We start from the raw sequence: 22,038 nt of genomic DNA, 5'->3' as shown, positions 1-22,038 counted from the left end.
TTTCACACACCGGAAAGAACCTCGTGGGCAAAACCACCTGAGGAGAGAAAGCCTGAGACACGCCAGTGTGTCTGGGGACGAAGACTGGTGGGGAGAGTGGGAGACGAGACAAAAGAGGAGACAGCAGGTGGGCAGAGCCCATGTAGTTTACGTGTCTATATCAGAGTCCTTTTGTTGATGAAGAGGGTGATGACAATTACATAATGTACAAGGAGCTGTTAAATGCGATGGAGAGATCGAGGCTGGGTGGGGGACTGTGGCGTGGGGAGTAGGGTGCAGCTCTAAACTCAGGGGTCCGTGGGGGCTTACTGAGACTGCAGGGACACCCGACGGGAAGAGGGGGGTCAGGTGGAGAGCACGATGCGGCCAGAGCACAAGCAAGAAGGAGAAGAACGGCGATGAGATGGAGAGAAATACAGGGTTAGAATGCGCAGGACCTTGGAGGAGATCTGAGGAAGTTGGCTTTGCTTCAAGTACAATGTGAGGCTGTTCAATCATCCTGATTTTAGGAGAGATGTTAGTTGCGACGACTTTTTAGAGGTGTCCTGGATTGAGGAGCGCCTGGCGTCAGACAGGGTGGGTCCGGGGGCTCTGGTCGCCCCTCACGTCCAGTGCACCACCCTGGCCGCTCAGAGCCACTGCCTCCACGAAATGAGTTCATGCCGCCAGTAACTTCTCCAGGATCTGGGTGTCCCGTTTTCCTGGCTAAGTTAATAAGAGGCAAGTCACTTTCCTCTAGAGAGGCGCTGTGTCAAGGACCCCGCATCGCTCTTCCGGTTGGCAGGCTCAGGGTGTGGCTGTAGCGGCGACTCGATCAGCCTTGATTAGTGGCACCCCATGTTATGGGCCCATTCCTGCCGCTAGGCTACTCCGTTTCTGTGACCAATTAGCCCGCCAGGGTTGCTGATTACTAAGGCTGGCAGACAAAACCTGCAGAATCATCCTGGCTCCTGAGCTCTTCCCTGCTTCTGGGTGTAGGCAAGCTGGTGGAAATTATCATGTGACAGCGATCTTCTACTCGGTGCCCACTCTGACCAGTCAGCCGAACCGTTAGTCGCTGCACGTGAGTTCACGTCTATGCTGATATCCGGGTGAAATGGATGACCAGGTCCCCCATCCAAAGATCTGCCCCCCACACTGCTGTCTTTCAGCGATATTCCAGGATGCCTGCCGGAAGTGTGTGAGATCCTTTGGAAAACCTACTTAACACCCCAAACCGAGCCACTTTATTCTTAGGCCTGAAGCCCGAAGGGCCGGTTTTGAGGTCTAAGAGGCAGAACAATAAATAAACAGCCTGAAGATGTCTCCTAATGTTTTAAATCGATTTACATTCTTATAAGTCCAGCTCGGGCACCAACAAAACAAACTTTCTTGCTGAGGGGAACACCAGCCAAACATGAACTCTGTATATGGGCTTCGAACCCACAGGAGCAAACCCCTGACCCGATCAGCCAGTTGCAAAGGAAGCCTGTTGGGCACGGCTCATAGTCTTGGGGAAAATATGAGACTAACACAACCAAGTCACTATTAAGCCTCCCCCACACGTCCTCACTTCCAAATGCAGCAAATGACCCCACTTGGGAGGTCCCACGTGGGGCCCCTCCCCCCACAGGAACGGTCCAGGCCTGAGCCCGGGGACCTCCTCCCAGCTGGACGTTGAGTCCCGGGCAAAGGTCCCGCAGGGCCCCGGTGCACACGCGTGCAGGGCAACACCCTAACCCTGTCCCACCTGCGCCACGAGCGTTCCGGCTCCAAGTGCCACACGCGCTGCTCCCACCCAAGCTGAGTGCACCAGGTGGCCCTGGAGGGAAGGGCCTGGCCAGGGCCTTGTGCCACACAGACTGCCCCCAAGTCTGGCAGCACCCCCTCCCCGGGGCCAGGCAGGCATCAGATCAGCCTGAGGTCCAAGTCCCTGAGCTATTCCTGGGGACCTGGCGAGTGGAGCGCCGGCCTGAGTGGCCGCGCACCCCTGAGATGTCCCCGCCGATTCCTGTGATTCCTGTCCGCCCCATCTGCACCCCCGACATCTCCGCTTTTCTGTCTCTCCCTCACTCTCCTCCTCAAAATTCACCCAATATCTGGATATATTGATCTGGAAATAAATACGTTAACTGGAGACCTTAGCTCTGAGAAGTCCTGGGGCAGGGGGTGGGGGCGCTTGGGAAGGAGGGGAGACCGGTCCCCCCCCCCCCGGAGAGAGGCCCCCAGCGCTGCAGGCTCCAGGGAGGGCCCCTTGGAGGGGGGTCTTGTGCCCCCAGCGCAGCTCCAGGGAAACCTCAAAAGTAACACTCCCCCCGGAGGGAGAGAGACCTTCCTGTTTCCGCCCGGTTTCGAACCGGGGACCTTTCGCGTGTTAGGCGAACGTGATAACCACTACACTACGGAAACTACGCCGCACACCCCTCGCCTCCTCCCCATGGAGACTAGCCGGTCTCTGGGTCTCCCGGCTTTGTTCCCACTGGAGGCCTCTTGCCTTCCGGGAAATAGCAACCTTATTCCGCCTCTCTCTTGACTAAAAGCAAGAACCTTCGAGGCAGTGACTCGCTCCAAGGAAACACCGTCTAGGGGAAGAACGCCTTTCCAGATGCAGGACAGAAAGTGTAGGCCGCCTCGGGGTCTGGCGGGTGTCGGAAAATTCCTCCGTGGGGGGGGGGGGGTGTCCTGTTTACGTTTACCTGACCTCAGAGGGCTCCGTGACCTGCATCTCCCGGGTGCCAGACACGGGTCCTGGCTGGGATACTGACCCGCATCCGGTGGACTGACTGTGGAAGGGGCCCGTTGCGTGCGGCCCCGCTTGACCCACAGAAGCTGAGGCCCGAGAGGGGGGTGTGCCCACCTGCGTGCCGGGCGGAGTGGGGACGGCCGTGGGGGCCAGACCGTGGGACGTTGCCTGGCGGGGCTCGGTGCCCACGACGCCACTGGCCCGGCGCGGCGGGGACATGTCACGGGCTCCTGCTACGCACTGGGCGCGCTCGGGTCCCATACCCGCCGCCGTCGCTAATCCAACAGCGGGAGGGCCGCGCTCACACACTGCGCCCGCCACGCCTCGGGGGACTGCCAGTGACCTTTGGGAGGGGGACCGGAGCCCCATCTCCGCGGCTCAGCAGGGCCCAGGGCTGGAAGGGGACGCGCCCCCTCACACCTGTGCGTACCAAACGCCCTCTCATTGTGACGGTCATGGCGTTTCCCTAGGGACCGCGGATCCTTTACTGTGGGTAGTGGCTATCCAGTGTCCCCGCTATTTGCTGCGAAGGCTACCCTTCCCCTCGTCGACTTGCCTGGCACCGTTGTTGACAATCAGCTGGCGATGCGTGCCCGGTGTTATTCTAGACTCTCGGTTAGAGAGTCTAGGTGTGGGTTTGCACACCTATCCTTTTGCCAGGACCTCAGTCTCGGTTTCTGTGTCGTGACAGACAGTCTCCCATCAAGAAGAGAAATCCTCCAAGTCGGGTCCTCTTTTTGCAAAATGATGTTTCCTTCTGGCGTCTTTTGCGTTTCCAGGCGGATTTGAAAGACTGGCGTTTCCATGTCGGCGGGGCAGGGGGAAGACGCTTCCCAGGGATTCTGAGCGGGATTGTTGTCATTTCACCCGGATGCTGGTCCCTGAGCGCAGGACGCTTCCCCGTGTGCGCCGACCCGCCCTGATCCCCCCTCTTCCCCGCGGTGTGCTGCCCGCTCCGCGTGTGCGCAGAGCACTTTCGCCGCCCGAGGAGAGCACAGCCTTCCAGAAGGTCCCTGAGGAGCGAAAAGGCATCTGTCCCCTGCGAGTAGGAGCGGCGTCCTAGGGTGGAGTCCCGAAAAGCAGAGTTCCCAAAAGCCGACCTGGCCGGTTAGCTCAGCTGGTTAGAGCGTGGTGCTAATAACGCCAAGGTCGCGGGTTCGAGCCCCGTACTGGCCACGTCCCTTTTTACCAGGAGTTCAACACCATCTACAAAGATGTGGTTTTTTCCCCAAGTTTGCACTTGAAGTCATTCTAAAGAATCCCTGCTACCAGGGTTCCTGCTGCCTCACTTGGTAGCACATGTGACTCTTCCTCATGGGATCATGAGTTCCTGCCCCAATTTGGTCAGTGTTCTGTAATAAAGCAAAACAAAACAAAAAAACCAACTAGTCTTACCACGATTTAAACAAATCCACAATCCACGGCATTTCTTCATTACGTAATTGTGAAACCAGTTTTGTCCATGGTATATTCATTCTATTATTTTGCAATCAATTCCCTTCCCTAAGACCTTGACCTTTTAACCTTCCCGTCTTCAGCCTTTACAACGATTTTCAGCCTGGAAGGAGCCTTGCCACCTCCTTTTATGGAATTGCCAAGATACTCATTTTATTCACACTTACCTGGTGAAAAGCATTTCATTTCCCCCCTTTTCATGGCAAGTTATTTCTAGAATTGGTAAGACAGCACTGTGTGTTATCAACTGTGTGTTGATAGCCACATACAGGGGTATTTGGGGTTTTTGTTTGTTTGTTTGTTTCTTTACCCATTTGTAGGATCTTTTTAATTATGAGGACCATTCGTCATTTGTCTTTGATGTGAAACACAAACATTCTGATTTGTCATTTGCCTTTTGACTCGCCTTATGATTGATTTCCCTTGCAAAAGAATGGTCATGTTTGTAGTTATAATTATCAACACTTTCAGGTTTTTAGTTTCTGGGTTTCCACTTTGCGAAGAGTGTTCGGTTCTAGGCTCAAGCAAGGAAAGTATTTTTACTTACAAAAGAGTCTGAAAGGAAGGAAACGAAATAAAAACAGAGAGGGAGGCAAACCATGAGAGACTCTTAAATACAGAGAACAAACTGAGGGTTTCTGGTGGGAGGTGGGGGGATGGGCTAGAAGGGTGATGGGCATTGAGGAGGGCACTTGTTGGGATGAGCACTGGGTCTTACATGTAAGTGATGAATCACTCAACTCTATTCCTGACACCATTATTACAGTATATGTCAACTACCTTGGATCTAAATTACAAATAAACAAACAAAGAAACAACAACAACAAAAAATCTAGAAGGACATTTGCAAGTCTAGTGGAGCTTAGGACATCTGTGGGCTCTCCAGCAGATTTCAGGATGGGTAGCACCCCTGGCCTCACTTACTAAATGCCAGAAAAGCCAGCCAGTCGTGATGACAATCAAAATGTGCCCACATTTCCGCAATGTCCCTTAGTGCTGTCTTACACATTCTAGAAACCACTTACAACGAACAAGAGGGAAATGAAATGCTTTGTAGCAAGTAAGCACGAATAAAATGAGTATCTTGGAAACTTCATAGAAGGAGTTAGGAAGGTTATTCCCAGGCTGAAAATCGTTGTAAAGGCTAAAGATGGAAAGGTTAAAGGGTAAGGTTTTGGGCAAGAGAATTGGTTGTAAAATAATAGAATGAATGTACCATGAACAAGATAGGTTCCACAATTACCTAAGGAACAAACACCATTGTTTTTTAAAAAGTTACAATAAATCAGGGTGCCTGGGTGGCTCAGTCAGTTAAGCATCCGACTTCGGCTCAGGTCATGATGTCACAGTTTGTGAGGGCAACTCAGGTCATGATGTCACAGATTGTGAGTTCAAGCCCCGTGTCAGGCTCTGTGCTGACAGCTCAGAGCCTTGGAGCCTGCTTCAGTTTCTGTGTGTCTCTCTCTGCCCCTCCCCTGCTTGTGCTCTCTCTCTCTCTCTCAAAAATAAACATTTAAAAATTTAAAAAATAAAAATAAAAAATAAAAAGTTATAATAAATCCATTTGATTTTTTTTTTTTTCCTTAATGAAGCCTCTGTCCAAGGTGGGGCTTGAGCTCATGCATAGTCATAGGCGCTAGGAGCTAACTGAGCCAGCAGGGAACCCTGGCAACAGTGATCCTTTAGAACTCCTTCAAGTGCAAAACTTAGGAGAGCGGAACCAAATCTTTGCAGGTAGCATTGAACTCAGGTGGTCAGGCGACCTTGGTGTTATTAGCACCGTGCTCTAACCAGCTGAACTAATTGGCCAGCTCAGCTCCAAAGGTCTCGCTGCAGTTGACAGTTGCACTAGAATAACACCGGGCACGCATCGCCAGCTGATTGTCAACAACGGTGCCAGGCAAGTCGACGAGGGGAAGGGTAGCCTTCGCAGCAAATAGCGGGGACACTGGATAGCCACTACCCACAGTAAAGGATCCGCGGTCCCTAGGGAAACGCCATGACCGTCACAATGAGAGGGCGTTTGGTACGCACAGGTGTGAGGGGGCGCGTCCCCTTCCAGCCCTGGGCCCTGCTGAGCCGCGGAGATGGGGCTCCGGTCCCCCTCCCAAAGGTCACTGGCAGTCCCCCGAGGCGTGGCGGGCGCAGTGTGTGAGCGCGGCCCTCCCGCTGTTGGATTAGCGACGGCGGCGGGTATGGGACCCGAGCGCGCCCAGTGCGTAGCAGGAGCCCGTGACATGTCCCCGCCGCGCCGGGCCAGTGGCGTCGTGGGCACCGAGCCCCGCCAGGCAACGTCCCACGGTCTGGCCCCCACGGCCGTCCCCACTCCGCCCGGCACGCAGGTGGGCACACCCCCCTCTCGGGCCTCAGCTTCTGTGGGTCAAGCGGGGCCGCACGCAACGGGCCCCTTCCACAGTCAGTCCACCGGATGCGGGTCAGTATCCCAGCCAGGACCCGTGTCTGGCACCCGGGAGATGCAGGTCACGGAGCCCTCTGAGGTCAGGTAAACGTAAACAGGACACCCCCCCCCCCCCACACGGAGGAATTTTCCGACACCCGCCAGACCCCGAGGCGGCCTACACTTTCTGTCCTGCATCTGGAAAGGCGTTCTTCCCCTAGACGGTGTTTCCTTGGAGCGAGTCACTGCCTCGAAGGTTCTTGCTTTTAGTCAAGAGAGAGGCGGAATAAGGTTGCTATTTCCCGGAAGGCAAGAGGCCTCCAGTGGGAACAAAGCCGGGAGACCCAGAGACCGGCTAGTCTCCATGGGGAGGAGGCGAGGGGTGTGCGGCGTAGTTTCCGTAGTGTAGTGGTTATCACGTTCGCCTAACACGCGAAAGGTCCCCGGTTCGAAACCGGGCGGAAACAGCCGCCCGCTCGCTTTTTTCGCACTTTGCCCAGTGCTCCCAGTGCCTGAGACCCTGCGCCCTGCCCGGGACCCCACACGAACACACACCTTTGCCACCTGCCCCAACGCCACCAGCGCGGACCCTTGCGTCCCCAAAGGCTTTCTGACAACAGGCGACCTCCTGCCCCCCCATCCCCCCCGCTTCCCTTCAACATCACATCCCTCTCCCACGGGCTGCACCCCAAGACCTCTCAGGTCCCTGCGGATAAGCCGTCCCCAACCCCGTAGTGGGCACCCTCCGCGCGGGGGCCCGTGCCTCCTCTGTCTTCACGCAGCCTTTTCACGAAAACCTGCTCTGGTTTTACCAACAGCATCACCTTCCTGTGACGCTAAGTGCTGCGTCCTGTCCGGGAATCGCCTGCCTTCCTCGAGGGCACCAGGAGTTCCCCGCACGACCTTGCGTCCACCTACTGCTTCCGCCTGGGCCGCGGGCACAGGGCTGACCCGGGGACAGGCAGGGGCCGGTGCGCAGAAGTGACCCGCTGCAGCAAATGTGACCACGGGGAAACCGTCGGGAACCAAGGGCGATGCTCCCCGGACGCCGTCCATTTCCCACATCGTGTCCTCGCCGGACGCTGTCCCTGCACCTGGCGTCCGGGCCCTGTGTGCGGAGCAGGGGCACCGGAGCGGATCCGGGTGCTGGGTGGCGCTGGGAAGCATTGCGTAAAGCGAGAAAAAGCGGGTCGACGGCTGTTTCCGCTCGGTTTCGAACCGGGGACTTTTCGCGTGTTAGGCGAACGTGATAACCACTACACTACGGAAACCACGCCGCACCCCGCTCGCCTCCTCCCCGATGGAGACTAGCCGGTCTCTGGGTCTCCCGGCTTTGTTCCCACTGGAGGCCTCTTGCCTTCCGGGAAATAGCAACCTTATTCCGCCTCTCTCTTGACTAAAAGCAAGAACCTTCGAGGCAGTGACTCGCTCCAAGGAAACACCGTCTAGGGGAAGAACGCCTTTCCAGATGCAGGACAGAAAGTGTAGGCCGCCTCGGGGTCTGGCGGGTGTCGGAAAATTCCTCCGTGGGGGGGGGGGTGTCCTGTTTACGTTTACCTGACCTCAGAGGTACTGACCCGGATCCGGTGGACCGACTGTGGAAGGGGCCCGTTGCGTGCGGCCCCGCTTGACCCACAGAAGCTGAGGCCCGAGAGGGGGGTGTGCCCACCTGCGTGCCGGGCGGAGTGGGGACGGCCGTGGGGGCCAGACCGTGGGACGTTGCCTGGCGGGGCTCGGTGCCCACGACGCCACTGGCCCGGCGCGGCGGGGACATGTCACGGGCTCCTGCTACGCACTGGGCGCGCTCGGGTCCCATACCCGCCGCCGTCGCTAATCCAACAGCGGGAGGGCCGCGCTCACACACTGCGCCCGCCACGCCTCGGGGGACTGCCAGTGACCTTTGGGAGGGGGACCGGAGCCCCATCTCCGCGGCTCAGCAGGGCCCAGGGCTGGAAGGGGACGCGCCCCCTCACACCTGTGCGTACCAAACGCCCTCTCATTGTGACGGTCATGGCGTTTCCCTAGGGACCGCGGATCCTTTACTGTGGGTAGTGGCTATCCAGTGTCCCCGCTATTTGCTGCGAAGGCTACCCTTCCCCTCGTCGACTTGCCTGGCACCGTTGTTGACAATCAGCTGGCGATGCGTGCCCGGTGTTATTCTAGACTCTCGGTTAGAGAGTCTAGGTGTGGGTTTGCACACCTATCCTTTTGCCAGGACCTCAGTCTCGGTTTCTGTGTCGTGACAGACAGTCTCCCATCAAGAAGAGAAATCCTCCAAGTCGGGTCCTCTTTTTGCAAAATGATGTTTCCTTCTGGCGTCTTTTGCGTTTCCAGGCGGATTTGAAAGACTGGCGTTTCCATGTCGGCGGGGCAGGGGGAAGACGCTTCCCAGGGATTCTGAGCGGGATTGTTGTCATTTCACCCGGATGCTGGTCCCTGAGCGCAGGACGCTTCCCCGTGTGCGCCGACCCGCCCTGATCCCCCCTCTTCCCCGCGGTGTGCTGCCCGCTCCGCGTGTGCGCAGAGCACTTTCGCCGCCCGAGGAGAGCACAGCCTTCCAGAAGGTCCCTGAGGAGCGAAAGGCATCTGTCCCCTGCGAGTAGGAGCGGAGTCCTCCGGGCCCTGCGGAACCTGCTGTGCTCTGATCGCAGAGCTTCGGGAAGCCTTGCGTTTGCCGCAGGTGTTTTCCCGAAAAGAGGGAAACGGGACGCCCCGCCCCGCCCCTTCCCAGCCCGGTTTCTGTGCGTCTTTTCGGGTGGGACGTTAGGATTTGGGGAAGACGAGATTTGGTAGTGGGTGCGGATCACGTGTGCCGGAAGGGGACTTTTTCTTTCAGTGTTTCTGTTGTGGAAAATTGAGTGGAATGAGAAAACTATGAAAACGTGCTTTTCCAGGAAGAGCTACCGCAGGAGCAGAGGCGGAAAGATTGAGGGACAGACGCGGGGTGCGGGTGTGGCCGGTTAGCTCAGTTGGTTAGAGCGTGGTGCTAATAACGCCAAGGTCGCGGGTTCGATCCCCGTACGGGCCAGTGGTTCCTTTTACCTCCTAACCCCCTGAATTCACGGTTACCTCTGCTCCCCCAAGTCTTACACTTGGAGGTGTGAAGGATCACTGTCAACCACATTTCCCTGCTGGTCGGTTCGTAGAGCATAAACGATCACAGGGTCAGGGTCATGAGCTCACCCACGACCTTGGGCAAGGGATTCATTAAAGAAGAAGAAATCAGTTGGATTTATTATAACTTAAAAAAAACAACGGTGTTTGTTATTACTAGCGGAACTTATTTTGTCCATGGTATATTCATTCTGTCATTTTACAATTAATTCCTTTGCCCAAAACCTTGCCCTTTGCCCATCTTCAGGCTTTACAACAATTTGCAGCCAGGAAGTAGCGTTTCCAACTCTTTTTATAGAATTTCCAAGATACTCAATGTTTTCCCCCCACACTTACTTGCTCCAAAGTATTTCATTTCCCCAATATTCGTTGAAGCTGATTTCTAGAGTCTGTAGGACAGCACTAAGCGATATTGGGACATGTGTGGACATCTTTGCTGTCATCACGACTGGCTGGCCCTTCTGGCATTGAGGAAGTGAGCCCACGGGCGCCACGCATCCCGAAATCTGCTGGAGAGCCCGCAGATCGTCCTAAGCTCCACTAGACTTGCAAATGTCCTTCTAGACTTTCTGTAAGTAAAAATGCTTTCCTTCCCTGAGCCTAAAACGAACTCTCTGTGCATGTAAATGCAAACATTTTCCCTGCTATCCGTGTATTCCAGATTTTTAAAGTGAGGGTCCATTGACTTTTGTTTCACCTGCTGAGACGTGCTTATGTTAGAAAAGCGTGTCACTGAAAGCAGTTCACTTGGTTTTGGGTCACGAGTGAAACCTGCCTGTGTCATGGTACTGAGTCTAGGTCCAAGTGTCCCCAGCGCACGCATCCGCACCGGGTATAAAGTCCGTGTTCCACGGCTGTTTATTGAATGAATGAGTCCTCACTACACAGTGCTGCCGCCCATGCTTTCCTTCTGCCATCTGATAGGTGCAAAGAAAGGGATGCTCAGGAGGGTTTCATTATTTACAGTTCTGTAATGAGCCCGTCTAAGTCTCTTGGCATACGTATAGGACATTTGAATTTTCTTTTCTGTGCACCGTGTGTTGATAGCCACACACAGGGGTATTCGTCTTTTTCTTACCGATTTGCAGGCTCTCGTTAAATATGAGGACCATTGTCATTTGTCTATGATGTGAAACAAAAACACCCTAATTTGTCATTTGCCTTTTGACTCCCCTTGTGACTGATTCTGTCTTGCACAAAAATGCTCATGTTTGTAGTTACAATGCTCAGACTTGAGGTTTTAGTTTCCGCGTTTGCACTTTACCACCGTAACAACTTTTCCCGATGTGTTCTTGTGGAAAGTTCACGTTTCCGTATTTACATTTCAATCTGTGACCCGCCTTGGTAAATGTGCCTATTTAACAGGAGCTGTATGATTCCTGCGCAGGGATCCCCTTGGCATCCCCGCCCTGTGGGCTACAGGCCTCCCCCACTGTCGCGACCAGCGCGACAAACACCGAGGTCAGGGTCCTGAGGGTAGGGGAATGCAAGAAAAAAAGAGAGAAGAGAAAGTTTGGGAACAGGAGGGTCCCCTGGGCTGATGGCCCAAGTGACGGCTTTATTGTTGCTATACACAATCTTTTATAACCAGATTCTTATGGGTCAGGTCATTCTAAGAATAAACAGGTTTCACATAATCGCTGCCAACCAAAACATTTAGTTCTGTGTTTCTTGTGCATTTTCTAGACGGGTCACAAGACCTTGTTGATAGATTGCTAGCAAAACACAGTTCCCATGTTTGTTTCTATCTGACTCGGGGTAGAAAAAGGGAGGTAGCATTACTGCCAACACCTGCAGACCACAGGCTTCAGGAATTAACTCTCTCAGCCTTGACAAGTCTTTTGTATGCCCTTGAAAGTGGGGGAATGGGAGGGGGAACCACCGGGTTGGCTGAGTCAACAAGGAACCCTTGCTCGACCGGTCTCAGCCTGGCACCGGGGCCCGGCCCCCCACACCCACCATTGCTTCTCCCACTGATACGAAATGCTGTCCTATGTGGAAATCCTTGCTCATTTCCACATTTAAGTAGCAGTGATCTGGTTCCTTTGAGAGTAAAGGAGCATGGAACCTGGATCCCTACAAATATGAGTTTGAATTCTGTGGTTTTCCCTTTATCTCCCAACGTTTTCTGAAAGGGAGACACTCCCTAACTCAAACCCCTGCACGAACAGTAACTATCAGCTGGTTTGCAGGTATAAATCCCTTGCCCTGTGGCAGAAAGTACTCCTTTCCTTTAGAAACTCTCTTTATTTGCCAAGTTTCTTGTCCTCATCCAGTAGCATCGTCCTGCTTCTTTAATATTTTAATCGTTCATTCCTGATATGTCTAACTACATGGAATTTCACCTCATCAGTGCACATATGAAGCAAATGCTTGACTTTAAGTCTTTTCAATGAAAGCAACAGATTTTCACCAGTGAAGCTTCTGTGGCATCCTGGGCCCAGGGTGTCTCTTTTTCCTTCAACAGATTCCAAGTCTGAGATTTTTCTCAGGTTCAGAAACAGGGGAAAGTTTGTGATTGTTACCGGTGTAACCACCCTCAGTATCTGGCTTATCATCTCGTTTCCTTTGCGGACACTGTGCCCACAAGTCTCTGTGAGGCAGGTGCTTGGCTGGGGCCCTGCCTTTGCTGCTTATCGTATTTCGTGTCACCAGGAGGCTTCAGGCAGTGAAACTCTGTTAGCGGCTTCTGTTGTTGTGATGTCCTCTCATCCCCGTTGTTGGCAGAGTCTAGTTTCTCTGACCCTCAGCCCCCCCCCCCCTCCGCAGAGAAGAGCTAACAGAGAGAAATTCGATGTAGCTTTTTATGTGCTGCTCTAAAAAAAATTGCCTACGATGAGATCGTGAAGATTTCTCCCATTATTTTTTTAAAGTGTATCTATTTATTCTGAAAGGGAGACGATCCCAAGCAGGCTCCAGATGTCAGCACAGAGTCCCGTGGGGGGCTCGATCCCACAAACCATGAGAGTATGACCTGAGCTGAAATCAAGAGTCGGACACTTAACCAACCGAGCCCCCCAGGCGCCCTCTCAGATTATTTTCATGGGAAAGTTCTCTCATTTTCCCTTTGGGATCACCGTGCACCCCTCAGTCCCACGGCCTGGGGTGAAAGCCCCCCACACTCAGCTCCCCTCCCGGATCTGCAGGGTCAACCCGCCCTCTCCCCACCGCCCCCCCCCCCCCCCCGTCCCCGGCCCCGCTCCCCAGCGCTGTCCCTGCAAACGCGGGGCTCTGGGAGCTCAGAGGTTAGCGATCCGTTCCCTGGATGTGGAAGCGCCCGGCCCGGCCCTCAGCCCAGTACAGACACTGGGATCCGTGCGTCGTGGTTTTTCTTCTCCATAAAAAAAAAAAAAAAAAAGTCTGTGACCAAACACACACACCAACAATCTGCCATGAGGCCGCGTCCGGTCTCCCGTGTCACCGCGGGAAAGCTCACACGCGGCGTCGCGAGTCCCGCAGCGGAGCGGGCCCCGGGTCCCCGGCAGGGCCGGCGAGGAGCAGGTGCGGTGGCGGACACCTGCGGGCGCGCGTCCCGCTTCCCAAGGCCGTGTCCGCGTGTCCCGCGGCCTTCTGTCCCTCCCACGCCCGGAACCCCGCCTCAGCGCCCTCCCTTCCCCGGCCAGGACCGCGCGGTGCCTCAGGGGGCCGTCTGCGGAGCCGCCTCCTGCTGGTGGCCGCGCGTGGCCGCCCCGCCGGGAAGCAGGGCCCGCGGGCAGCGGGGGCGGCTCGACAGGTGCGGCGGGTGCAGGGCGCGCGGACAGCAGCGGAACCGCAGGCGGACCGGGTCCCGGGGCGCAGGTGCACCTGGAGGGGGGCTGGGGGGTGGGAGGGGCGAGAGGCAGGATGGAGGCGGAAGGTGCGCATGGTCTCCGCACCCCGAGTCCGCTCCGGTGCCCCTGCTCCGCACACAGGGTCCGGACGCCAGGTGCAGGGACAGCGTCCGGCGAGGACACGATGTGGGAAATGGACGGCGTCCGGGGAGCATCGCCCTTGGTTCCCGACGGTTTCCCCGTGGTCACATTTGCTGCAGCGGGTCACTTCTGCGCACCGGCCCCTGCCTGTCCCCGGGTCAGCCCTGTGCCCGCGGCCCAGGCGGAAGCAGTAGGTGGACGCAAGGTCGTGCGGGGAACTCCTGGTGCCCTCGAGGAAGGCAGGCGATTCCCGGACAGGACGCAGCACTTAGCGTCACAGGAAGGTGATGCTGTTGGTAAAACCAGAGCAGGTTTTCGTGAAAAGGCTGCGTGAAGACAGAGGAGGCACGGGCCCCCGCGCGGAGGGTGCCCACTACGGGGTTGGGGACGGCTTATCCGCAGGGACCTGAGAGGTCTTGGGGTGCAGCCCGTGGGAGAGGGATGTGATGTTGAAGGGAAGCGGGGGGGATGGGGGGGCAGGAGGTCGCCTGTTGTCAGAAAGCCTTTGGGGACGCAAGGGTCCGCGCTGGTGGCGTTGGGGCAGGTGGCAAAGGTGTGTGTTCGTGTGGGGTCCCGGGCAGGGCGCAGGGTCTCAGGCACTGGGAGCACTGGGTAAAGTGCGAAAAAAGCGAGCCGGGGGACTGTTTCCGCCCGGTTTCGAACCGGGGACCTTTCGCGTGTTAGGCGAACGTGATAACCACTACACTACGGAAACCGGCCTGCTGGAAGTGTTTCTAAAATCCTTCTAGAATGTCCTATGGAACGTACACCCATTTTCTGGGTGCCCCCAAACCCGGTAACTTTGAATGATTTTTCTTTACACGTATCGTCACTCACGATGACTCTCTTTCTCTTACACTTTTTGTTGTTAAAATAACAATACAGAAAACTCCCTAACTCGTAACCACACATAACTGAAACCCAGAGTCCAAATTCCTTCCCAGGCTGCAGGCAGGGGTTCCCGGGAGGGGGGGGGGTGCTCGGGGTCCCCATCTCTTCTGACCTGGAAAAGCTGGGGACCCCCAGACCTGCCGGGCCATGCTGGAAACTCCGCCTAGCGCGGGTGGGGGACCGTCCCAGTTTACTGCCGGGCGGGGTGACAAAGGGAGCCCTTTGGGCGTCCCTGTGACTGGACTTCGTGTCTCCGCTTCCGCTCTGGGTGCCAGTGCTCAGGGACCGTGTCAGTCTGCCGAGCGAGTTTGTTTTCCTCCTCGTGTACCCTGACGTCCGTCCCTCTTTCTCCCTTCCCAGCATTTGTCTGGGACTAGAAGGTGCTCACTGCAAAATGATCTGTCTTCAAACCCATCGTGAGAAATTCGCGGCAGGACCGCGCTGTGACTGCATCGGTCAGAAACGGCAAAGCTGGAAAACCCCTCCCGTAACCCAAACTCGGACGGGTCTCAATGCTGCCGGAAACAGAAGCGAGGCAGTATTTCCTAGAGGGCAGGATCTTCAATCTTACTTTTTCTTCTGACATCGAGTGGACAGCATAACTTCTGGTTCATTTTTTTGAAAAATAAGTTGATTAGATATTTATTTTAAAGGAATTAATGAGCAGCCCACAAGGTGCTCAATCCTGACCTAGGCTCTGGAGGTACCAGGTGTCCTGAAAAATCGGACAAGCCTGGGGAAGCAAAGGGCATGTGCACTGATTATTATAATATGATTGCACAAAATAAGTCATTTTATTTTTTAGTGTTTATTTTTGAGACAGAAAAAGAGAGACAGAGACAGAGAAAGAAGCGGGGAGAGGGGCAGAGAGAGAGGGAGACACAGAATCGGAAGCAGGCTCCAGGCCCCTAGCTGTCAGCACAGAGCTGGATGCAGCCCTCAAGGTCACCGACTCCAAGATCATGGCCTGAGCCAAAGTTGGAAGCTAAACGGACTGAGCCCCCCTGCCCCCCCCAATTTATTTTTAAAATTGCCAAATAAAACTACACAGATAAATGCTCATGCTTTTTCACAGATGCATACAAATGAGACAATTTTGCAACTCCTAATGATTAGGAAAGACTGTCGGAAGAAGTGATCACCGATCTGAGACTTGATAGATGAAAAGAAATAACATTGGTGGAGCAGAGGTGAAATGAGGCCTGGGGGTGGGGAGGGGGGATCGGCATTAGGGGCAGCATGGTAGGTCCCGGGCCAGGGCACATGCCATGGGACCTAGGAGTAATGAGCACTCATTAACTTGAGTTGGTAGAGATAGGATTTCAGTTAAAGATATGACATATTGATGAATTTCCAGGTCTTATTTGGGATCGAATTGTAGAGAACAAACATTCTCCTTTATTATATGTAAATACTCAGCTCTCCCAGCAGAGTTTCATAGCACTGTTTATTATTTTTATTTCTAACAGAAGTCAGTATTCCACTACAAGAGATCTACAAAATAAGTCTTCTGAGACATAACATTCCTTCCAAATGGCTCACAAAAGGAGACATCAGCCCGTTAGACCTTTAGGGGGAGAAGCAAGAAACGAAGGAAATGAAACTGATTGTTTGAGAAATGTTGTGCACATCACCAAGAGTGGGGAGCATGGCACTTATGGAGTATGATAAAAGCTTTAAAAGTGTTTTTTAGAATGTAGAAGAAATAGAGCAGATAAACAAGAAAATCTCAAGTCTTGGGGTTTAAAGTTTTTTTTCCAGCTGTATTATTTTTTTAGAGTTATCTAACTAGTAAGTGCACCAAGAGTTTTCAGATTTAAAAGCACTTTTTTATTTTATTTTTTAGATTTACATCCAAATTAGTTAGCATATAGTGCAACACTGATTTCAGGAGTAGATTCCTTAAAAAGCATTTTTATTTTTTATTTTTTAAAAAATTTTTTAAATGTTTTTTATTTATTTTTGAGACAGAGACAGAGCATGAACGGGGGAGGGGCAGAGAGAGAGGGAGACACAGAATCCGAAGCAGGCTCCAGGCTCTGAGCCATCAGCCCAGAGCCTGACGCAGGGCTCGAACTCACGGACCGCGAGATCGTGACCTGGCTGAAGTCGGCCGCTTAACCGACTGAGCCACCCAGGCGCCCCAAAAAGCATTTTTAAAAAGCAGTTGCCTCCAGCTTTTTTTTTTTTTTTAAAGGGAATCTTGTGTGCTTTGCCATTCTTTTTTATCCTCTCCTCTTTCAGATACAATCATATTACTCCTCCTTCCAAAATTTCTGGTATATTCCACAGTCCCTTAACACATTAAAAGGAGAAAACAGTTACAACGTTAACTGATTTACACTAATTTATATTAGAGTTTTTCCCTCGTTCCTTTCTTTCATTTCTTTTGAACTGGATTGGATGAAAGGCAAATGAGTAGACAACTCCAGGTTTACTAATGGGTGTGGAAAATAGTTATAAACATATAAAAAAAACAGAACTCAAAACCACAACGACTGAGGTGCTGGGAAAACTGGACAGCCTCGTGCAAAAGAATGCGGGTAGATCATTATTTATAACACACACAAGAATTAACTCAACGTGGGTTAAAGACTTGAATGTAGAAATTCTGGAAGAAAACACAGGCAGTAGGTTCCTTGACATCAGTCTTAGCTGTCTATGTGTCTGTGGATCCAACTCCACACGCAAGGGAAACAAGCAAAAATAAACAAATGGGACTACATCCAACCAAAAAGCTTTTGCACTGCGAAGGAAACCATCCGTTAAAATGAAGACAACTTCCTGAATGGAAGAAGATATTTGTAAATCATCTATTTGATAAAGCGTTAATACCCCAAACATATAAATAACTCACCCAACTCAACAATAAGAAAACGACCTGATTAAAAGACGGGCAGGTGATCTGAATAGATATTTTTGTAAAGAAGTTATACGGATGGCCAACAGGTACGTGAAAAGATGTTCAACATGACTACTGGAAACGCAAATTAAAAGCAAATGAGATATCACCTCACACCCGTTAGAAGAATTGTTATCAAAAAGGCAAGAAATAACAACTGTCCTAGAGAACGTGGAGAAAAGGGGTCCCTCATACACTGTTGGTGAGAAAGGAAATTGGTGCAGCCACTCTGGACATCAGGATGAAGATTCCTAAAGAAATCAGAATAGATCTTCCGTAGGATCCGGCTATTCTACTTCTGGGTACTTACCCAAGACTATGAAGACACTAATTGGAAAAAATGTATACGCTCTTACATCCATTGCAGCATGATTTTTTTCCTAATTTTTTAAAATGTTTTTATTTATGAGACAGAGAGAGACAGATCATGAACAGGGGAGGGGCAGAGAGAGAGAGAGAGGGAGACACAGAATCTGGAGCCTGTGGGGCTCGAACACTCCAACTCTCCAACTCTCCAACTCACGGACTCTTGAACTCACAGACTCACGGACTGTGAGACGCTTAACCGACTGAGCCACCCAGGCGCCCCTGTTGCAGCATGATTTACAATAAGCAAGACACAGAACCAACCTGAGCGTTCGTCAATAGGTGAATGGATGGGGAAAATGTGGTATATATACAGTGGAACAGTATTCAACCATAAAGGAGAATGAAATCTTGCCATTTTTGACAACATGGATGGACCTCGAGGATATTACACTTACGGGAAAGAAGTCGGAGAAAGACGAATACTGTATGATCTCGCGCATATGTGAGAGTCTAAGAAACAACACGAATGAACAAAACAAAACAATATAAAAACAAACTCGTAGAGGCAGAGAGCAGGCTCGTGGTTACCAGGGGGGAAAGGGGATTCGAGAGCAGGCAGAATGGAAGAAGAGGGTCAATTGTACGGTAATGAAAGGGAACTAGAATTTTGGCCGTGATCACTTTGTAGTACATACAGATGTCTAATTATAATGTGCACTTGAAAGTTATCTGGTATTATATAGCAATTTTACCTTGGCGGGGGGGGGGGGGGCAAAAGCCACAACCAGTGAAGCTAGATCAGTAAGTCACTAGCCTTTCTAAACCAAATAGGGTCCTTGTAACAGTGGCATAGACATCAGTCACCCGAGACTTGTATGAATGCTGGATTTCAAGCCCCATCCAAGATGCGGTGAATTAAATCTTTCATTTTAATGGAACGCCAGGTAATTCACGTCCTCGCCAAGGTTTGAGAAGCATGGCTCTGGTCCAACACACGATTCACTATTCGGTGGGCCAAAGAGCGATCTGATGCAAAATTGGGGATGGGGGAGGGGGAAATGGCCATTCAAGGAGCCAGTCACGAAAAACAGCTGTTTACAACGTCCTAGTTGGGAAAGATTCTAGGGGGCGAAAATGACGAAGACAGTCACAGAGGTCATGTATAACCTAAGTGGTGAGTGCCTGAGGTTTGGTCTAAAATGGCAAAAGAAGACCAAGGGGCAAACCCCACTTTTCCTAGGCAATCCCAGTGCCCAGGTCATAGTCATGGAACAAGATCTGAGTTTCTCCGCTCTCAGCACAGATATTTCGGCATTTCTATCACTGTCCTGTTGGGAGAAGTGTGTTTTTGTTTTTAAAGAAGAGTCTTCCCTTAATGCTGTCCCTTCCACCTCTGGTGCTTCAGGGATGTGAATTCAAATTCTCTCCACTTCTACTAAATCACAAAAGCTCACATGGGAAGGCCCCGCTGGGAGTCGAACCCAGGATCTCCTGTTTACTAGACAGGCGCTTTGACCAGCTAAGCCACGGAGCCCACAGCGAGGGCAGTCTCCTTTGTATGTAATTTGAGGGTGATGTCACTGTTTGGTCTGACCAATGTGGTTCTCGAGAATGTTTGCCCAACAAAAGCGCATCCAAACGAATTCTCAGGATCTTTATCACGTTTTCTTACTTTCTCCCGAAAGGTGCACAGCAGTGTCGATACGCTGCACCAGGAATAAAAACTTCCTCAGCCACTGGACCGTTGCAGTAGGCAGCCAGACGGTCGCGCTTCCCGGAGTCTTCACAACCGCTTGGTATGGAAGGTGGGTTCAGCTTGGACTCTGCCACACGGGGGACAATGGTGCCTCTCAGCCGCGCCGACCCAAGGCTTTCCTGAAGTGAATCACTTGGTGAAATGCTGGCGCTCAGGCGCTGGTGGTTCTCTTCCCTTTGTCGCTCAGCGGTGGCCGTTTATCCCACGTGCAACTATGTTCCGTATTCACGGAGAGCGGCAGTCTGCTGTGGCACATGGGAGGCATTAAAAATACACCACGCTTCTTAAATCCCACACCTGGCATGCTAACTGCAATTTAAGTAGAAACTTGGAAAAAATTAAAAAAGAAATTATACACGAATACCAAAACACATTAGAACTTTACTGGCGTATTATTTTCTTGCACTTGCCCTCCAAGCAATACTGGATAGACGTCTTCTTCCTCTCACCCTCCTTTTTCCTCTTTAAAGTTGATAGCGATCCCTTTCTTTCCGAAAAACGGATACTAAACATTACCCGGGAAAAGGCATATGTTCTCATTCCAAGAAACTGGAGCTGGACAAATCCTTGAGATCGTTTCTATCCTTGGGACAACGCTGGGGGGAGTGCGCTGTGACACGCGCCAGTTAAACACACGGATCTATAATACAATCCCACAAACTTCTAGAAATAATTCCTCAGCCCTTGGTTGGGAGCAGAGTCGCTGGGCCCCAGCTGCTGGCCCCGCCGGCGACATCCAGGCAGGGGTGGGGGTGGGGAGGGCAGGTGGTGGTGGTGCAGAAAGCCCTTAGCTGGAAGAGGACAGGCGGTAAGGGAAAGCCCCAAAAGATCAGTGAAAGCGACCTCCAGGCCTGGTCCTGCAAAGAGGAAGATCAGGTGACAATTTTGCAGCACTTCCTGGGGGCGGGAAGTGCAAATAAAATGGAAAAGAGTGACACGAGGGAACTGGGAAACTGAGGGTTGAGGCTTAAAACCAGCAGAGTCCAGAGTCTGGTGTTGCCGGAGAGGGAGAAGACAAATCTGATATGCCAGAACTACAGGGAGTCCCAGCCCTGCTCCCTGGTAGCTCCCGCCTGTAAATCCATAGGGAGGGTGTAATCGACCATTCGTAAATGTAAATAACAGCCCATACCTGACATAGACTAGTCAGGAAATTCCACCTCCTCTCTCTCTCTTCGTATTGAGATAAACGTAACCGCTTTCTCGACACGGGTGGAATTAGGTGCTGGTTGTCTTCCTGCACGACCAGAAAGTGGGGGATGACTGGATTAGGGAGGCTTTGTCTTGTGTGCGAACCTTACTTCCACTGTGTAGTGTGGTCAACATCAGGAGAGACGAGGGAACAGCGGAGCCAATTTCTCTCCGAGTCATTCTCTGCTCGCCTAAATCGTGGAGGAAGAAAGACACTTGCTAAAAGGACAAGAGCAAGCCAGCCCGTGGTTGAATCTCGAAAGTCTGGGTTGATTGTTAGACGAGATACTCACTGCGTCCCTCAACCTTCTCCAGGAAACACCTTCAAAACGCCTTTCTCATTAGCAAGCATCTGTGGTCCAGGAAGATGTGATTGGTTTAGAGACACAGACAGACATGAGGTGTTCAAGTGTGTGATTCGGGGACTCAGACCAATTCATCTTGTGCTCAGTTTCCAAGACGTACATTCCTTTATTTTTTCATAATAAAGAGCAAGTGATGTTATTCTTTAGAACATTTTTATGTATGATAGGATGGATGTCATTCCCCTAAGGTCTTTTTGCTTTTGGATATATCTTCGTGTCTGTCTCCTTTCGAGCTTGTGAAATACCATGTTGCAGTTGGTTGATCTCTGCACTTTCACCTAAATTTGATTTGTCATATCCCTGAGGATGTGAATGAATCCTAAGACTTACAGTTTTTAACTCCTAATGGTGACTGCCAAGTTGATTCATTTACTTTTTGGTATTCTATCAATTTAAACCGATAAAATACTGCGAAGATATCGTATGTTATTCTATCATTCGAGAAAGTAACCAAGCAATAAATCCAGCATGCAAGAAACTGTAGCAGAGGTTAGAAATAGCACACCCGCAGAGGACAATTACATGTGTGGGAGAAAACATGTTTTTTAATATGGTAGACTAAATAACAATCCACTGTCACGATATTCTATCCTACGTTTCTCTTTTTTTTTATCCTATGTGTTTCTCTCTCTCTCAAACTATACTGCAAACAGAGGGACCAAGCCAATTGCATTAGTAAACGTCCCTCACTGCATTTTTGCATGTAATAGGCACCAAAGGCCCTAATATATTTACAACTCGTGTAAGGGTTAAATTGTAGTGTAGGGCTAAGCTAGAGCCTGAGAGATAACAGCTTTGTGCTGACACTGAAGGTTAAGAGATAACAGCCTTGCTTTACTCTTGTAAATTACATTTCATACTCTTGTAAATTAGGCTTCAGCAATTAAGGGAACAAAAGTTCAAAGAAAAGTGGGCCAGAGGCAGGGTCGAGGAGATCAACTGGTTGCGACTTAACGGCAGAAAGTCTAAAATAATCACCCCATCCGGGAACTGTTTCCACCTCATCTGGGAACTATTTCTTTGT

At 51.8% G+C, this 22,038-nt stretch overlaps 7 non-coding genes across 7 annotated transcripts; 3 read left to right on the top strand and 4 right to left on the bottom strand.

The window, feature by feature from the left end:
• Positions 1 to 2,315: 2,315 nt before the first annotated feature.
• Positions 2,316 to 2,388, bottom strand: TRNAV-AAC (transfer RNA valine (anticodon AAC)). The gene has a single exon. It is a non-coding gene; the product is annotated as a tRNA-Val (tRNA).
• Positions 2,389 to 3,824: 1,436 nt separating this feature from the next.
• Positions 3,825 to 3,898, top strand: TRNAI-AAU (transfer RNA isoleucine (anticodon AAU)). The gene has a single exon. It is a non-coding gene; the product is annotated as a tRNA-Ile (tRNA).
• A 3,071-nt stretch (positions 3,899 to 6,969) lies between these two features.
• On the top strand, positions 6,970 to 7,042 carry TRNAV-AAC (transfer RNA valine (anticodon AAC)). Its single transcript has one exon. It is a non-coding gene; the product is annotated as a tRNA-Val (tRNA).
• A 731-nt stretch (positions 7,043 to 7,773) lies between these two features.
• On the bottom strand, positions 7,774 to 7,846 carry TRNAV-AAC (transfer RNA valine (anticodon AAC)). The gene has a single exon. It is a non-coding gene; the product is annotated as a tRNA-Val (tRNA).
• Positions 7,847 to 9,529: 1,683 nt separating this feature from the next.
• TRNAI-AAU (transfer RNA isoleucine (anticodon AAU)) lies at positions 9,530 to 9,603 on the top strand. Its single transcript has one exon. It is a non-coding gene; the product is annotated as a tRNA-Ile (tRNA).
• Positions 9,604 to 14,242: 4,639 nt separating this feature from the next.
• Positions 14,243 to 14,315, bottom strand: TRNAV-AAC (transfer RNA valine (anticodon AAC)). Its single transcript has one exon. It is a non-coding gene; the product is annotated as a tRNA-Val (tRNA).
• A 4,847-nt stretch (positions 14,316 to 19,162) lies between these two features.
• Positions 19,163 to 19,236, bottom strand: TRNAT-AGU (transfer RNA threonine (anticodon AGU)). Its single transcript has one exon. It is a non-coding gene; the product is annotated as a tRNA-Thr (tRNA).
• Positions 19,237 to 22,038: the final 2,802 nt, after the last annotated feature.

Source organism: Acinonyx jubatus, chromosome B2, assembly GCF_027475565.1.
Source record: "Acinonyx jubatus isolate Ajub_Pintada_27869175 chromosome B2, VMU_Ajub_asm_v1.0, whole genome shotgun sequence".
Taxonomy (NCBI): Eukaryota; Metazoa; Chordata; class Mammalia; order Carnivora; family Felidae; genus Acinonyx; species Acinonyx jubatus.
This window is presented reverse-complemented; position numbering and strand designations above follow the sequence as displayed.